Source organism: Crinia signifera, chromosome 2 (assembly GCF_055691185.1).
Source record: "Crinia signifera chromosome 2, ASM5569118v1, whole genome shotgun sequence".
Taxonomy (NCBI): Eukaryota; Metazoa; Chordata; class Amphibia; order Anura; family Myobatrachidae; genus Crinia; species Crinia signifera.
The window spans coordinates 135953560-135969606 of record NC_139218.1 but is presented as its reverse complement, the minus strand read 5'-3'; the positions used below and the strand labels follow the sequence as shown (position 1 = coordinate 135969606).

The 16047-nt window shown below is 43.3% G+C and overlaps 1 protein-coding gene across 1 annotated transcript in view; it reads left to right on the top strand.

Annotated features, from left to right (window-relative positions):
- Positions 1-6911: 6911 nt before the first annotated feature.
- Positions 6912-16047, top strand: part of LRRN2 (leucine rich repeat neuronal 2) — a 40974-nt gene continuing 31838 nt past the window's right edge. The window contains exon 1 of the mRNA XM_083172904.1: positions 6912-7141. The gene's annotated coding sequence lies outside the window, so the exon portion shown is untranslated. The remainder of the gene's footprint in view (positions 7142-16047) is intronic.

Below are 16047 nucleotides of genomic sequence, written 5' to 3'. Positions count from 1 at the left end.
AATTGGGGTATGTGGCATAATGAGTAATGGGCATTGGGGTTTTTGGCATAATGTGTAATGGATATTCTGATGTGTGGCATAATGTGTATTGGGCATTACAGTGTGTGGCATAATGTTTAAGGGGCATGATGGAGTGTGGCATAATGTGGCTACCCCCATATTTCCATGTAACCCCTCCTCTAGTTTAATGTGACCATACCCCCCCCCCCCAAGATTTGTATTAATACATGTTTTTTTCAATGAAAAAAAACACTATTTAACCATGCGCTGATACTTATGGGCCAGTGTCCTGGACTTGCCCCCCAGACTAAAAGTTGCCAGCCTGCCCCTGACTATACCCCTCTTTAGGGCTACTCTTTGTGTCCTTGCTCATTTTTGCAGGGCAAAGGCTTATAAATTGCCCCAGTGCCAAGCAAATACAGTAAGTACAAAAGTTTGTTTCTGATTTGGAAGCAAAGTTATAAAAAAGCCAGCAAATTTGAACCTTGGTAAGAATCATGTTGAACTGCAGGTGGGTAGATTAAAAAGCCTTACCGAAATCTTTTCACATATCAAATAATCTCTTTGAAAATGCATCTTTATGGAGACATACCCCCAACCAATCAATACATGTGGAATAAAAAAAAAATCTCATTATATAGGTCAAGTAATGGGGATACGGTAACTGGGTCGACAAGGTCACCATACATGAAGGTTGACATGGGGTTAGGTCGACAGAATCCTTAGGTTGACCTACGCCTGCCCTACTGCCTGATCCCACCTCTGCTGACTCTCCTAAGAGTTGGAGTAAATACGCAGCAGGCCCATGATGGGATACCCACCTCAGGGATTGGTCAAGCTGCCACAGTAGAGCATCTGCCCTTTGTTGAACCCAGATCAGCTTGCCATGAGTGCTACTCTATATTACCTTTAGAGGCCTTTCTATGGACACTAGTATAAGAGCTGCATTGTGCAGCAGCACCTCTATTTACTCCTTTAAACACATTATTTTGTATTGGATATACAGGACCTGGTGTTATTGTTATGGGGATCACCCCTTATGTAAACTGGGTCACCAACCAATACTGTGCAAGGTAAAATCAAGTCAGACCAACCTTGAAGAAATAAAGCAGCATGTTTTTTACATGTGCGTCTATTTTATTTGAAATTACAAAAATTAAATTTCATATTATGACACATTATTACATTCCCCCAGTTCTTATTATGTAATATTATAGTGCCCACCATGTAACAACGAGGAAATCCGATTATGCCACATTTTAGTGCCTTCCAGTTCAAATTCTACCACATTACAGTGCCCTCTTACCATTATAACATCTACTACACACTCCTATCACTGATACTGTAATGTCACACAATTCAGGCTGGTCAATGGATTATTATTATGTTTTATTACCAGTTATTTAAATAGCGCACACATTCCACAGTTCTTTACAGAGAATATTTGGCCTGCCCCAGGGAAGCTTAGAATGTATTCCCTACCACATGTACACGCACACACATAAATTCACCATCGGTACTCTCATGCTTAACAGACCTTAACACTTAACTTACTAACTTATCTAAAAATAACGACACGGACACAAGTGCTGGAGTTTCAAAATAATGAATGTCAAATTTATTTTTGACAACAGACTAAACTATATATATATATATTGGTGGCGGCACTAAAGAATGGTCAGATTAAAGAAAAGGGGTGGGGTAGGATCACCATACCATTCACACACCGCTGGTGACCAACTCTCCCAGCCAACCACCCGGGTCGGTGGTGGCAGCCATCTTCCGTGCATAGAAGTATGGCTCATGACAATCGATGCCTGGAGAGCTCACCCACTAACCTACACACATTCCATCTACACAATTGACCGTTCTTTACCGCCGCCCAAGTGAAGAAAATAGAGACAGAAAATAGGGATGGGAGGGTGGGAAAAATTTCCAGAGAGGAAGCTGATCCCTAGTCACAAGACCCTTCTGCCCTGCTAAAACTCCTCCCTCGACACCCATTGGCTGCCAGCCGCAGCCCTATCTGTCCCAAACTGCTACCTCTTCCCAGCATGAAATCCCTTTGGTGATTTATGTCACCTCCAGCTTAATCAGCGATCGGTGTTCCTTTCACACACACACACACACACACAAGTTATTTATTTGTTAGGAGCCAATTAACCCACACAAGCACTTAGAGAATATTCAAACACCACAGTTAGGGCCACGGAAGAAATCAAACCCATGACCTCAGTGCTGTGAAGCAGTATTGTTAATAATTACACCATACGTGCTGCCCAATGTATCAGGCTGATTGCTTAGAAGGCATATCTGGAAAATTGGTATGCAACCTTATAACTTGAATCCAGGCTCCCCTTAGCCTAGGGGGACCCATAGCAGAGTGCCCCCACGCAATCAACAATAGTTGCACTGCCCATGGCTGCTCTACTTTCCATTTTGAGCATCATTTCTTCAGGTATAAAGGTTTATTGAATTTAAACATGCTCTTGTTTCCTTATTGTGTGACTTTATATCAGCAGGAGATCCCCTGGACTGCCAGAAAATGAGTCCAGTCTCCTGGATCCTTAAGATTTGTGTGGCACCATCCTTACATTGTACAGAGGAGAGTGAGACTGCAATGACTCAATTCTCAGCAATTTTCTGCACCTCCTGACCTAGCTCCAAATTACGTAATTTGTATTGATGTATCTACTACAAAGGCTTATCTCAACTTAACCTCTAAAACCGATCAATTTACTAGTGTTTACAAAGGATCTAAATTCTTCCACATGAAATCAGGAAAGGTTTCTGGAACAGAAAAATGACGCTTTATGATTTATTGATTCATGTTGGACAATGACCACTCTCTGTTACAATGATGTACTACATAAAATGATGTACAGATGATGGTAGTATCATTAGGTTCACTATTAACCTGTAGAAAAGAAAGCAATATACCTGTATTGCATAATTGTAAAAGTTTTTCACTAAATGGTATGAACAGAGAGGATAATTATATAGTCTTAAAATCACAATCACAGTGGCTCCTCAATTTCACAATTGTGTTTTTCTTCTGTTACTCTAAATAACAAACATTTATTATTAGTACAGTATTTACTATTAGTAATCACTTGGTAACAGGGTCAATAATCCTGGGCCTCCTCTAACTAGGGGCCCCTTGTGGTGTGCATGTATTTATTTTTTTAAAATTTGCTAAAGGTTTTGTGCATAGGAGTGAGGTAGTGCTGCAGCTTCACATATCTGCCAATGTGACAATAATTAATGGTGCTGAGCATCGAGAGCCAAGACACACTGGGGGAAATTTACTAAGATGTGTATTATACTTCACATGTGATGTTGCTATGGGCAACCAATAGATTCTGATTGGTTGCCCATAGCAACATCACATGTGAAGTAGAATACACATCTTAGTAATTTCCCCCCACTGACTGCACATAGAATGAGTGCATTGCTGGGAGTTGACTAAGTTCCATGAGATTTTGCACAAAAGATCAGAGACTGAGTGGCTTGTGCTGAGCTCTGCTTGGTGCAGCTTATCATATGCTTCTCAGGCCTATGGAGGACAGCAGCAGCAGCCTTGTCATGGGAGGCAGTGCTTAGCATGTCAGGACTCCTACAGAGTAAGGTACAGAGGGACAAACGCAGGCTTTTCATATAGTATTACATCTCTCTCTCTCTCTCTCTCTCTCTCTCTCTCTCTCTCTCTCTCGTAATGGTTAGAATTACTGCCTCACAGCACTGAGGTTATTGGTTTGATTCCCACCATGGCTCTAACTGTGCGTAGTTTGTATATCCCCCCCCCCCCCTCCTACTTGCGTGGGTTTCCTCTGGGTACTCCGGTTTCCTCCCAGAATCCAAAAATATACTAGGCTAATTGGCTCCCAACAAATGAACCCTAGAATGTCTGTGTGTGCGTGTACATGTGGTAGGGAATATAGATTGTTAGCTCCACTGGGGCAGGGACTGATGTGAATGTTCAAGTATTCTCAGTAAATAATATATATGTGTGTGCTATATATGAAACTGTTAATAAATAAATTATATATATATATATATATATAAATCTATCCCGCCCCCTGCAGTTACCCATGGACCAAGTTTATACTGCCTTCACTCTGTGTTTTGACAGTGTAATATTCTCCTGTGCAGTTTGCCAGGTGGGAGTGGGCCCCCTGTCTAAAGTGACCCGAGCCCCCAAAGGCTTAATCCAGGCTTGCTTGGTAATAATAAACCTGTAGACTTTAGTGTTGTGAGTATCCCCATATCAGAACAGATTTTGGTACTTATGTATTAAATGCACCCCTTTTTTCATACCCCTACTATCCAACTACGCATGGAGTTGATTTTATGTAGTGTGGCGAGCGCAGCGAGCCACCGTGCCAGAAGCGTGGCGAGCGGACGCGGTCTCACAAGAAAAACGGGAGCCCAGATATTACATAAGTACCCAGATTTTAAACCTGTAGCGGTACTCTTTACCTAGAACGGCGCCCATCGCGACCATCGAATGCACTAAAAAACGGGTGCGATGCGATGCCCGCGATGGCCGCGATTTCCCATAGGGATCAATGTTAAAAGTGAGATTGGACGCGATTTTAGTGTTCAATGCCTCAATGCCCGCAATTTTTCCATAGGAAACAATGTTAAATGGGCCACAGAGCCCAAATAGTCACCCTAAAGTCTGAAATGGCCCCCACAATTGTTAACGCCACCCCACGATCAACGTCAACCCGAGGCGTGGCGAGCGGCGGCGGTACGCGTCCTCCGACCTTTTCATACCCCCACTATCCACGTCGGCGTGGAGTTGAGAATAGAATAGTGTGGCGAGCGCAGCAAGCCACCGAGCCCGAAGCGTGGTGAGCGCAGCGAGCCCCGCGAGGGGACGCGGATACCTTCACAGGTAAACGCGTCCCTTCGCGGGCTTCACAGGTATCCGCGTCCGCTCGCCACGCTTCGGGCTCGGTGGCTCGCTGCGCTCGCCACACTATTCTATTCTCAACTCCACGCCGACGTGGATAGTGGGGGTATGAAAAGGTCGGAGGACGCGTACCGCCGCCCCTCGTGGGCTCGCTGCGCTCGCCACGCTTCGGGTTCACGTTGATCGTGGGGTGGCGTTAAAAATTGTGGGGGCCATTTAAGACTTCAGGGGGACTATTAGGGCTCTGTGGCCCATTTAACATTGTTTCCTATGTAAAAATCGCGGGCATTGAGGCATTTAACACTAAAATCGCGTCCAATCTCACTTTTAACATTGATCCCTATGGGAAAATCGCGGGCATCGCGGCCATCGCGTCGCACCCGTTTTTTATGTGCATGCGATGGCCGCGATGGCCGCGATGCCCGCGATTTTTTACCCCCGAGGCCCGCGATGCCAATCGCGGGCGCCGTTCTAGGTAAAGAGTACCCCTGTAGCTGTAGACTAGACATGAACAAGCAGGTGAAAGAAACCTCATGGTATTGACTCCAACATATCTTCAAATTGAAGATGTAAAATGTGTAGTTTCTATAGAAACAGCAATCAAATGAGGCCTGTTAGTGCACACAGCCCTCACTCTCTCACACACACACGCACACACACATAGAATTGGATGGATCTCTGCCTACACACAGCTCAGAAAAGGATGCAACTCTGTGTAACCACCCACGTCAAGTGTATTCTTTATGTCAACGCCTCGTTGCCACTCAGTAACGCCCATCCAGATGCAACTGAGAAACCAGGGAGATGCATATGAGTCGTAAGTGCTATATTTTGTGTATGCAGACCACAATGCTTGTACTGTTTGATAAATAACACTCAATGTGCCTGCATTCAGAATTTGGGGAAACTCCAGGACTGTATTTGTGTGATGTGTCAATAAAGTTATTATATACTATATTTCTATACATCTATGTGTCTGTTTGTTGCTTGTGTCTTTACTGTATTTATTGATGTTTCTGCCACATGATATGCTGACACCACATTTTTCAGTGAATTCACTATTGATGGGAAGTCACATCCCACACATGACTACCACTTTCTGCTTTTTTTTCTGTCAGATTATTTTTCAGCCATCAGTATACCATGAATTAGCTTCTGCATTCTAGATATGTACCGAATGATATATCACACAGTCCATATGCTAATAATACAGCTTTCCTGTATCTGATGATCTAGCATGCTGCTACCACCTTGTACTTGTGCAGCACCTTGTAGACATATATTAGACTGTCAGTACAGTGCAGGATGGCAATGAGTTAAATCTCTTGTCTGTCAATGTTGTATGTTCTGCAGATCTCTTATCATCTCTCACCCACAAATTATCACTTGGTTTCCTAGCAACCAGCCTGCAAAGATAGGTTGGGGGTAAGGTGCATAAGGGGAACCACCTGCTTATGTATGATGAAGGCAAATTGGTTGATGTTGGTTTAATAATGCTTAAGACTACCTACAAGAAGGACCATGCACTGTGCTCACAAGCCGTGGCTGGAACAGGGTTAATACAGAATGACAATCAACTCTATTTAAAACAAATCACTTATTTGGATGAATATTGAGAGGTTTATTTTTATACACTATGAAACCATTCACATTCCACCATAAATATGTTATAGTAAGTAACAATATAAATATACAAAATAATAATACATTCTTTATACAAAAAGCAATGATAGGGTAAAACGACATGTCCATTTTAATTAGCCAGCATACTGCCATATTTGAATGCTTGGATCCACAATCAGTGCCACAGGTTGGCATCAAAAGCTTTCTGTGCATCATAATCAGAAACAGTTATGCAGCAGTGTCTGCTTGACACTGGCTGGCACTGCCCCCTACCTTTACCCTACGTTTGTGTATATGATTGCAAATCAGTGGGTTTAAAGATTGCCCCTCCTCCCATCTTTCTCTCCCTCCCTTCTCTGTTTCTGCATCCCACTCACATCTTCCAGAGAGGAGAGAGGAAGAGAACAGTCTGCAGTGCCAAGGAAAGAGGGCAGTGTGGGTGTCACTGGAGGACTGGACTTGGCATTAGGAGATGTATGGTTGGATGGTGAAAAGCATTTCATCCATCCAAGCATTTCATCCATCCACCCAGCAACAGATCATTCCTATGTGGAGAGCAAAGGGCAAAGAGAAACTGCAGCTTGGGAGACTATCCTGAAGGTAAATACAGCATCCTCTGTATATATGACAATGAGAAATACAGGGATTGGGGACTTATTCTGATGGGTGACTGCAGGCATTAGAAACAGGGTGTTTTTCTCTTTATTTCTTTATGTCTGATGGTCAAGCCACACAATGCCACCTCTTTTAACAGCATACATACCATCTAAAAGATGTGTCTGTGACTACAGTATATACTGTATGCAGGTAAACAAATTGTTACATTTTACAATATTCTGCAACAATTTTTCAACTTAACATGTTTGCAAATAAAGGGTTAAATGAGGTATGCTATTTCCATGTAAAGGTTCCGATTTTCTTGTATTCTTTTTATTATTTTGCCTGTCAATGCATGTGGAGTAAGCACTCACCTATATGAGGTCGTCTGTTTGTCGCTTATATGTCATATTAAGCTTACAGAGTGGCAGCTATATCTGGATGCAATACACATTTGATGTCTTTCTTAATTCCATTCTTCAGTGAGGACATATTTTTATTAGTCATACAGTATGACTATCTATCTATATATCTACAGTATCTATATATCTACAGTATCTATCTATCTATCTATCTATCTATCTATCTATCTATCTATCTATCTATCTATCTATCTATCTATCTACAGTATCTATCTATCTATCTATCTATCGTATAGTAGATAGATAGATAGATAGATAGATAGATAGATAGATACACCCAATTTTCCTGTTTAGATTTTATAATCTTTCACATTGAAAGCATCAGTCTGTTAATTTTAACAGTAGTGTGTGTGTGTGTGTGTGTGTGTGTGTGTGTGTGTGTGTGTGTGTGTGTGTGTGTGTGTGTGTGTGCGCCATGATGTGATGCCACATGTTTTGTAAATCATGTACATTCAGAGCAGAACGTTGCATGATAACAATAGAAGGAATAGATTTAAGAAGAATGTTACTTTGAACATAGAATTGTGTATAATTGCAGATGTAACTAGTCTATAGGCTAACACTGTACTCCGTAAATGTCTTATTTCAAGTTAGCCTGTACGTTTGCATTTAGTTTAGCATGTAGCTTTGATATGCATTTGATGACTCTGTGCCCTTACAGGCCTCATTTGATGGCTGTTTCTATAGAAACGGCACATTTGCTCTGTTCAGTTTGTGTGACAGGTCTGATGGTTCTCTGCTTCTGTGTGAGACGCATTCAGCACAAGATGGAGCCACCCTCCTCTTAGGTTCTCATGGCCATGCAATTATGCTGTTCTCCTTCCCATTAGTTTGTCTGTCTCATCTCTTCATCTGTCTTTATTGTGCTTGTATTTACTGTCATTCTCAGTCTCTCTCATCACATGAAGGGTGATTTCACAAATCAATAGGTGTATTGCAGCATTAAATGCTGTGAGTAATACATATTCAGTATATAACCCAATGCAATGAATGGTACATTTAAAAATTCTTTAAAATTCTTTATTTATTATTGGAATATGTGTACAGTTATTAAATGGTTGTGTACAATGTGTGGAATCAGTTTACATCTGGTAATCGCTTGCATAATACTGGCTGACCATAGTGGCATTTCCATTATGTACTAACAGAATTAGATCATATTTGGATGGACAAGATGTTTAACAAATTGAACCTATTAAATGCTCACACAACAAATTGGGGAGCCATCATGTAGGAGGTCAGACGGCGAAAAGTCATCACCAGAGAATCTGTAGCATCATGTCATCTATCAGTAACACCTGGAGCACAAGCCTGCAGTTAACACATATGCTGTATGTAATCCTTTACATAGAAATTATTTGGCAGGTCCGTGGACTGTGGCCGTAGTGTTTACACCATTCTTGTTATTGATATATTGACATGTGTCTTCAGGAAAGCCTCATTTCTAAAATAAGACCATGTAAAAATTCTGCTCTTCCCCACACTAAGCATTTCATCCACCCACTGCACACTTCCTCCCCTATGCAGCCACTCCAAGAGAAAGCTCATGGAGACACACCCGTCAGTGACCTGAAGGCCTGATTTGTGTCGTCGCTGGGGCTTCATACTCAGCCAATCCGTACCCTTCGACATGCCATTGGGAACAAAACTCTCTGCCCCTGGACTTCGCTCTTAATGTATGATTGCCGACACCTGTGTTGAATTAGTTAACTGATAAGAAGGGTGTTTCAATAGAGGTGACAGCAATCATACAGTAAGTTCAGGAACGAAGAATTTTGTACAAAATTGAATGGTTCACGTCATATGTTATGGAAATCTGAGAAGATATGCCTGACCGACTGATAGTAGAGTTCATCTTCTAACATGTTCTGCTGTGGTTGACAGTTCAACATGCTGAAGTGCCCAGCAACTCATAGGGCGGTATTCAATGAGGCTGATTCGCCAGGTTTTTATGGCGATTTTGTGCTGTAAGGCGAATTTCTGACTAAAACGGTGAATCACCCTATTCAATGACCACATGGCGAATACATTTCAAGTTTTTTTTCGCCATGATAGCCGAGTAGCAATCGCTATCTTTTTATGGTGAAGTGGAAGGTGAACTTTTAAAATAAAGTGTTTTGTTTTTTACAATTGGTGTAAAAAAATCTGGAATTTTATTCTGAGGAGGGGCATGCTATTTTTATTCATGTGCTGTAAGCACATGAATATATATTTAATTTTAAAAAAAATATTATTATTTTTTTTTACACAGACCAGCCAGCAGGGGGCCGGAGCCGAGCCGCTCATTAGATATTCATATATTCACTTCACCCGATCATTACATATTCATGATCGGGTGTAGTGAATATACCCGGTCCCCTGCTGGCACCCCCGGGGGGCAGCCTGTGCTGCCTGGCTCCCGGGGAGCCCACCTCCCCCCCACAAACGTTCTGGGGCAGGCAGGGAGACTTCCATCTCCCTGCCTGCCACCGTCCTCAGGCTCCCTGCGGCGTCCGCCGCAGGAGCTCAAATTCGCCGGTCAGGGGCAGCGAGCCCCTGACTCGTTGAATACCGGAGCCGGCGAGGCTCCGGAACGCAGCGAGCAGTGGCGAATGTGCAGCGAATCCTAAACAGGATTCGCTGCACATCGCCAAAATCCACATTGAATACTGCCCATAGTGGAGTGTGTGAATCACAGACACCTGCTTCCCCCAACACCATCTTGATCCTGGGCCCGACCCAGCTACAGCACTATCACATTAAACCCTTTTATAGACAGGGCAAGCTGGTTTTAATCCTTCACATACCCCGGGTCGAATTGTCAGGTTGGTCATCTCGGGTTAAAAGTTTTGGTGCTTTCACTCTGCACCTCGATCCGGGTTGACCAGACAGCAACCCAGCAATAAAGTAAAAAATATATAAATCAAATGTAAATCATGACTCTCCAGGGAAAGCATAATACAGGAAGTTCCAGTCTTAGGGGACAATTCAGTGAAAGGTAATTATGACTGGAATGGCAACACAAGCACAACACCACTCAACACCACTCAATTTACGTCGGCTGCTAGCGGCTTCCTTCATCCTCCTGTTTCCAGACAGCTCTACCTCTACTGTGACAGGGAGAGCAGACAGTTGCCTCAGCGCGGCTATATAGCGCGCCGGCTGTTCCTCAGGACTGAGGGGTAGATTTATTACCTGGCGATCAGGGGAATATGCGCTATCGCCTTGCGTTATGGCAGGGGATAGCGCTTCCCCTGATCTAGGATACCTGCTGTGCGGGCAGTGTGGCGTAGGGATGATATTTTGTACTGCGCGCCTGCCTCCTGCCTAATGTATGAATGGTCAGCATCGCTGACCATTCCGCCCCCTGCAGCTATCGACTTCGACAGCTGCAGGCGGCGATGCCCTATGCCCACAGTAGGGACAGTGCTGTCCCTGCTACTGGCTCTGAGCTGAGCTGGGGATCTCGCGTGAGTAGCGAGATCCCGCGCATGCGCAGTGAGCCGGCCGGGGGAAAGGAGACAGCGCATCAGTTCAGCGCATCAGTGTTAACTGATGCGCTGTCTCCAGTAGGGGAGAACGCCGGAGAGGGGAGTTAGCGCTCCCCCACTTCGGCGGAGAAGATGTTAATACATCTTCTCTGTGTCCCCTCTTGCTTCGCCTTGGTAATGAGGCAAAGCAGGAAGTTTTATAGAGGCGCATTTAGTGCCGCTATAATAAATAGCAGCATTCTGGGCCCTTTCTCACATCTGTTTCCAAGACTTCTCTGACCTACTGTACAGGCCTCCTGCAGTGTGCAGAGAAGACAGCAGCCTCAGCGCGGCTATGGGACGCGGCACATGAAGCAGCTTCCTGGATAACCAGCCAGGTAAAAGCAAATAAAAATGTGATTACTTGGGTGCCCTGCAAGCCACTGTAGAAGGGGACTTATATAGGAACATGTTGTGTAGGGTACAATTGGCATTATACATAGGAGACTCATTTTACCTAAGGACAGTTAGGGCTGTTTGTAAAGTGCCAAATGCAGTATACAGTATTAGGTACCTTTGACATATACCTGCTATCCCCTGAACTTGGGAATCTGTTACATTCCAATGCTCAGCAAAGCAATCAGGGCAAGCAACCTAGCAGCCTAACACCCACCTCCCCCCAGTGGCGCACGCAGGGAGGGTTTTCTTAGTACCCAGAATATCCCCCCCCCCCCAGGAGTCTAAGGGCCCTAGGCTGAAAGCTGATGGTCCCCTCTTTCCATGGGTACAAGAATTTTAAAAATCGGCCCTTGGGAACCGGAGATATCTGACTTGAAAGCAGTGGTATGGAAATTATGTATCAGGGCCCCTTCATTTAGCCCCCTTTTCAGACCCAATCTCCCACCATCTGTGCAGTAAAGGGGTAATTAGTGGAAATAACTGATCCAGGCCCTACATGCTGAGCGGTTGTATAATACCCCATACCACCCACGGGACATCAAAGCTTCCTCCACCCCTACTGCTGGAGGATCGGTAGGGGCCCCAATACATTGCTATGCCCAGGGGTCTACACTGCTGTATGTGTTTATATATATATATATATATATATATATATATATATATGTGTGTGTGTATATATATATATGTATACATATATATATATATATTTTTTTTATTATTATTATCTATATACATTTGTTCTATCTATAATACTTTAACTGACCCGGCATATATTGGGTCACCTAAGTGTCCATCTCCGTGCTTTGCTCCGCCCCTCTGGAAACCCTGTTTGCCCCCCCCCCCCCATACAGCCTATCCCTATTTCTACCCCCACCTGCAGCCTAACCCTAAATCCAGCCTAGTGCCTAAACCTAACCCTGACACTCATATGGAAACCCCCATAAAATTCCTGCGTTTGCCCCAGCACCCTCATTTACTGATCTGTGATGTGTGGAGACTCTACACATCCATCGTGGGTTATATAGCACTGCTTCGATTACATTTTTACATTTGCAGTCAAACTTATATTTTCAGTGGTCAAATGTAAATTATTTTAGGTATTGTTGGATAAAATAACACTAATATGATAGACATGGGATAGACATTTTGGGGTTGATGCAGAGCAATTGTACTGTGAGTCAATGTTTTGCTACAGTTAAATCTAATGTCGCTATAAAGTTAATACCTTGTGTACATCTGAATGTGCAAGGGCTCACTCAGTTTTATGTCACATGGGATTTTGCTATGGGCAACCAATCAGAATAAACTTCTTATTTATTTAGCACCTTCTAGAACAGGGGTGTCAAACTCAAACTCATCGGGGGCCGCATCAGCAGTTTGGTCACCCTCAAAGGGCCGGTTGTATCTGTAGGTCCCCCTGTATAATTATAATGCCATGACACCACAGGCTGCTCCCCCTGTATAATATAAAATGAATGCCATGACACCACAGGCTGCTCCCCCTGTATAATAATAATGCCATGACACCACAGACTGCCCCCCCTGTATAATATAATAAAAGTAATGCCATGACACATAAATGATTATACAGGAGGAGCAGCCTGTGGTGTCATGGCATTATTATTATTATACACGGGGAGACCTCAGGAAACAGCAGATATATATTTTTTTTATTGTGAGTGTGATCCTCATCCTCACTACTGTTTCTCCGTCTGTACTGCAGCTGCTGCGGCTTCCAGCTTTTCTTCATTGCTTGCTGCGGCCACACTGTCCCCGACTCCCGGTCCAGCTTCCCTGCCTGCTCCTACTTCTCTACAGACGCATGGGCGGGCGGCGTCATCGTCATGACGTCCCCACCCAGTGTCTGTCACTGCCGGGCATCAGAGGGAACAGGCGGCCGGGCCCTCCTCCATGTAGCCGTGGAGGCCGGCGGCCATGTTTCTGTAGCCGCATACATATGTGCCTACAGGAACATGGCCGCCGACAGTGGAGGAACAGGTAAGGCGGACGTGGACGCGGCCCGCAGCACTCCTGTTTTAGACACACTGCCCCTGCATGCTATCTCCTCGCGCGGGCCACATGATGAGGTCTGGCGGGCCGGATTTGGCCCGCGGGCCTTGTGTTTGACACCCATGGAAGATAACAGAGAGAATCTTGCCAATAGCAACATCCCATCTTAAATAGAACTCTCATATTAGTAAATTCCCCCCCTCACTGTCAGCGTCCATAGATGCTGAGATACCACTTGGTGCGGCATTAGCACTATGGCAGATATAGTTTCTCTACATGTGTATGGTCTCCTACTGTACAACGAGGGATTCAGCAACTTCGTTTGAGACCTCTTTCAGCAATTCGCAAGTGACTGCATTATGCAACAGTTTCATGTGACATTCTAGCCGGATTCAGTATTGAATCCCGGCGGTCGGGATCCCGGCGTTCAGAATCCCGACGCCGGAATCCCGACAGCCGAAATGCCGACAAGGGGGGAACGAGGATCGCCCCCCCTTGCGGGCTCGCTGCGCTCGCCACGCAGCGGGCCCGGTGCCTCGCTACGCTCGGCACGCTATTTTATTCTCCCTCCAGGGGTGTCGTGGACACCCCAGGAGGGAGAAAGTGTCGGCATTTCGGTGGTCGGGATTCCGGCGTCGGGATTCTGAACGCCGGGATCCCGACCGCCGGGATCTTAACTGCATCCCATTCTAGCCACCCTCCTGCTATCTCCCTCACAAATTAGAAACAAACCTCACATTTCTGATACTGTACTATCTGCGACTCTGTAGGGACACATGTGGGACAAATGAACATCATCCGTGTGTGAATCTAGTCTGATTCAGATTCAGGCTCATAATGTGTTTGCTAAAAATCCCCAATTATGGGCATATGCAAATTTGCTTCTATTGCAACATTTGTTGTTTTCAGACACCTAACACATAGAGGTATTATAAGTCAACACTCATTATGAATGTTGACATGGTCTTAAGGTTGACATTGATCATATAGACAGTGATGAAATGTCAACATGTTAGAATGTCAACATAATGTCCCTAGTGGTCCAGTGGTGACTTTTTCCTTTCAATGTCTCATCCCTAATCTGTGGATTCCTGCTGGTGTACGAAATGGTTCTAATCCATCACTAATTAGCTCATTGTCATTTTCCCATCATTCACCTTGTGAGTCCGGTCCAGTCCAGTCATCGAATAATGAGAAGAAATAAGGGCAATAGACCATATTGATTGTTTATCCAAGAATTTGTACTCATGTTTAAAATGAGAGATTCTCAGATTGCAGATTTACTCAAAATATTAAGACTCAAACTAAAACACATAGTAAGGGTAACATGACCAGATTTCTAGTTGCACTGCTCAGTTATTTTGTTAACATAAAATTGATAATTTAAGCAAAATATGCAAAATAATTATATAGCATTTATATAACATCAATTATGTGTCTAAAAATTCTTTATTATAAATACCAACATTGTTCCCAAAAAAATGCCTTTTTTTGGCAATAGATATGGCAATAATTGTTTAGTGCATCATAACACATGAAAAACTAATTATAAATGTATTATTAATTTCACTACCAAGGGGTGGATTAAGGGGTATGCTGTCACTGGCTAGACAATGTCTAAGTCGTCAGTCACTAAATCGACCACTAATGGTAGATACCTTGAAATGGACGACATACCCAAGGTTGACATTGACAAAAGTTCAACACAAGCTTAGTGTAGACATAGACATGGTTGACATGAATAAGGCCGACATGAGTTTTTCACTTTTTTTTTTTTAAAGTGGTTTTTCATACTTTACTATGCAAGTGAGCATAGAGTGGGAATAGAATAGAAGAGGCACCCAAATGCATGGCAAGCATAGCATAGACATGGACACCAAAAAGTCGTGTCGACCTAGGTCACCTAGTGACTGTTGACCTAGACATTGTCTACCATTTCATACCGTCTTACCGTATGTCATACCATAACCGGATTAAGGCATGGTTTGGCAAAGTCATTGATCAACTACATCTCTGACGATAGTTTTAAAAAGCAATTGGTTTAAATTTTAGTAAATCTACTTTGCAGTATTTGTCTGACATGTACTATATTACAATATATTTGGTTTAATTTACTGTATACTGCTGTAGGTTCTTCAAATGATTGCTGTCGTGTATGTTTTCATTAACAAGATCTTTGACGAATACAACAAGCATTAGAAGTAAACAACAAAAGTTTAAAAACAATAATAACTCTCACATCAGAGAGATAAAAAGATGGTTTTGGGGATAGAGAACCCTAGACATGCATCAAAATCATTTAATCAAATTGCAGAATTACGGGTTTATAACTGAATCAATTGTGGATCAACATTTGTAGATCAAATTTAGTACAATGTGTACATCTCATTTTGCAACACATAGAAAAGCAATTCTAAGTACACCCAATCTAATTTTACAGTGTACAATGTAAATTAACTGGAATTTCCCTTATTATAGGAGTTTGTTTGGCAAAGAATTGATGGACCATGAATGTCAGCATTTCTTCTTGTGACCTGGCATTTTGTTTTTTAACTTGATTGCAGTAAAT